The sequence below is a fragment of the Colobus angolensis genome, unplaced genomic scaffold (assembly GCF_000951035.1).
Source record: "Colobus angolensis palliatus isolate OR3802 unplaced genomic scaffold, Cang.pa_1.0 Scaffold222, whole genome shotgun sequence".
Classification (NCBI taxonomy): domain Eukaryota; kingdom Metazoa; phylum Chordata; class Mammalia; order Primates; family Cercopithecidae; genus Colobus; species Colobus angolensis.
In genome coordinates, this window is record NW_012115400.1 from 605,418 (window position 1) to 608,721 (window position 3,304).

The window sequence follows — 3,304 nt, forward strand, 5'->3', positions numbered from 1 at the left end:
GTGATCCGCCCGCCTCTGCCTCCCAAAGTGCTGGGATTACAGGCGTAAGCCACCGCGCCTGGCCCATTTTTCTTCCTTCCTCTGATAACCTTTCTCCCCTCCACAAACACACAGCCAAAGAAACGAATTGTGTCGCTCCTCAATCATAGAATAATTGCAAATTATGTTGTGATTAAACAGGAGAGGCGGGGCCCTGTCCGTCACGTGACTCTCCCGGAGCTGTCTGCGGCCGTTGATTGGTCTGGGCGGGAGGGCGGCCGTCGATTGGTCCGGGCCCACTCGCGCGGGCACCACTCTCTTTGTCTGACAAGAGAGTCGCGAAGCCTCCGCGATCCTAGAGGGGCCGCTGCCAGGGACACTTCGCTCGGCGAGCGCAGGTGGAGCCAGCGAGAGGCTCTGAGGCTGCCAGGGTGGTTGTGCCCGTTGCTCGGGCAAGGGGTGGTTCGCCGAGGGGCGCGGACCAGACAGACCCCGGGTCGGGCCTGGGAACCCCGAGAGGAGAGCCCAGCCCCGCGGCCGCACCTGGTGGAGGCGGCGCGGCGGAGATTCGGAGGCATCAGCAGGTTTGGGGAGAAGGAAGCGAGTGTTGTGGGGGGCTTGGGTGCTTGGGGGAGGCCACCGCGGAGACCCCCGGCTCTCAGGGGACACTCCCGGGCCTGTGCAGCAGCTCTCGGGACCCGTGGCACCGGCTTTTGAGTATTTTCGGCTGTGTCAAGTCTTCAGCAGCGAGAGGAGCAAAGTCCGAAGAATGAATGGCTGGTGAACGCCGGGGCTTGGTTTTGTTAGACTGGGAGATGAGCCGTGGTTGTTAGTGGAAGGTGTTCACGTGATTGTGAAGAAGCAGCATTTAGGAATTTCTCAAAAGTTAACAGTCCCGTCCAGTTAAAGTTTTGAGTTTATTGTGCATGCAGAGGAACAGCTGGCAGATTGTTCCAATGGCAGCTTAGAAAGCTAAATGAGGAAGTGCAGTGATCTTGGTTGTAATTGGCCATTATCAACTTGCATTCCTTCTAGGGTAAGTCGAGCTGGATCAGCCTTGCATCTGTAGCTGATTGGTTCCGTTTATCATGCGGACGCGAATAAAAGCTTCCTTCCTAGTCAGCGCACACTTTTCAGGGAAATAAGGAATTGTTGTTGTTGTTTTTGAAACGATGTGTCACTTTGTTCCCCGGGCTGGAGTACAGTGGCCCGATCTCGACTCACTGCAACCTCCGGCTCCCAGGTTCAAGCGATTCTCCTGCCTCAGCCTCCCGAGTAGCTGGGACTACAGGCACATGCCACCATGCCCGGCTAATTTTTGTATTTTTAGTAGAGATGGGGTTTCACTATGTTGGCCAGGGTGGTCTTGAATTCCTGACCTCGTGATCTGCCTGCCTCGGCCTCCCAAAGTGCCGGTATTTACAGACGTGAGCCACCGCGCCAGGCCTGTTGTTTTTAAGAGAGACAGGGTCTCACTGTGTCACCCAGGGTGGAGTGTAGTGGTGCCATCATAGCTCACTGCAGTCTCCAACTCCTGAACTCAAGGGAGAAATCAGTGTATTTTAAATGCCTTATGTGGCTGTGGGTGCTTGGCCTAGAGCTATACCCAAAACATGGCCTCCATTTAATTTTTCATTAGCAAGTCTGACATCCAGATGCACAGCCTTCACAAACAGATGTTCAATAAATACAGTGCAGAGTTGTCCAATCTCTTGACTTCCCTGGGCCACATTGGAAGAAGAATGGTCTTGGGCTACACATAAAATACACAAACACTAAAAATAGCTGATGAGCAAAAACAAAAATCGCAAAAAAATCTCGTAACGTTTTAATACAGTTTATGAATTTGTGTTGGATTGGATTCAAAGTCGTCCTGGGCCACATGTGGCCCACAGGCTGAGGGTTGGACAAGTTTGGTATAGAGAATGAAAGGGATGAGGCCTCTGCCCCAGCCTGGGAGCCACTGATCAGGATAGTTTTTAGAGTGTACCTTTTTGAAGAGGCACAGGGTCCACCCTGGGCAACATAGCAAGACCCCATCTACAAAAAAACTACAAACAGCTGGACGGGGTGGTGCGCTCTTGCACTCCCAGCTACTTAGGAGACTGAGGCAGGAGCATTGCTTAAGCCCAGGAGTTTGAGGCTACAGTGAGCCATGATTACACCACTGCACTCCAGCATGGGTGATAGATAGAGACTCCTCAAAAAAAAAAAAAAAGGCCGGGTGCAGTGGCTCACACCTGTAATCCCAGCACTTTGGGAGGCTGAGGCGGGCGGATCATGAGGTCAGGAGATTGAGACCATCCTGGCTAACACGGTGAAACCCCGTCTCTACTAAAAATACAAAAAGTTAGCCAGGCGTGGTGGTGGGTGCCTATAGTCCCAGCTACTCGGGAGGCTGAGACAGGAGAATGGCGTGAACCCGAGACAGGAGAATGGCGTGAACCCGGGAGGCGGAGCTTGCAGTGAGCCAAGATCACGCCACTGCACTCCAGCCTGGCGACAGAGCAAGACTCTGTCTCAAAAAAAAAAAAAAAAGGCAAAGGGTGTTCTGAACTGTGTTTTCAGGGAAGGTGAACTGCGTTTGAGGGGCATCCGTTAAAATGAAGGTGAATTTTATTAAAATTCACTCTTAGAAAGCAAGTTTGTAGGCCAGGCGCGGTGGCTCACGCCTGTAATCCTAGCACTTTGGGAGGCTGAGGTGGGTGGATCACCTAAGGGCAGGAGTTCAAGACCAGCCTGACCAACATGGTGAAACCCCATCTCAACTAAAAATACAAAAAAATTAGCTGGGCATGGTAGCGGGCACCTATAATTCCAGCTACTTCTGGAGGCTGAGGCAGGAGAATTGTTTGAACCCGGGAGGCAGAGGTTGCTGTGAGCAGAGAGTGTGCCATTGCACTCCAGCCTGCTTGACAGGAATGAAACTCTGTCTAAGAAGAAAAAGGGATAGCAGGTCTGTAATTGTTACTGTTGCTGAATCCTGCTAGCAAATCACCAGGCTAGAGGTGGGGGTTGAGGGACCCCCCCAGAACACTTTCAGAGGGGGCTTGTTAGCAGGTGGAGCTGGCTGTAGGAGCAGGGTTGGAAATACATAAGTGGATTTAGAGAAAGAAAAGCTGGTTAACTGGAATCCCTAGGATAACTAGACTCGAACATCCTGCGTGATAGGGGAGGGGAGCATTTGGCTTTCTCCTGTTGGTCCTAAATTACAGGGAGTGGGGAGCAAAATTTTGGATAAAGCTGTTATTGATCAAGTCCTGATGTGGGGCCCGTGCCTCAGAGGCTATGGTTTGGTTTCCAGAGCCGGCTGCTGCAAGATGTG

General features: G+C 52.1%; 1 protein-coding gene across 1 annotated transcript in view; it reads left to right on the forward strand.

Moving 5' to 3' along the window:
• The first annotated feature begins 387 nt into the window (after positions 1–387).
• ZNF789 (zinc finger protein 789) overlaps positions 388–3,304 on the forward strand; it is a 19,271-nt gene continuing 16,354 nt past the window's right edge. The window contains exon 1 of the mRNA XM_011943812.1: positions 388–563. The gene's annotated coding sequence lies outside the window, so the exon portion shown is untranslated. The remainder of the gene's footprint in view (positions 564–3,304) is intronic.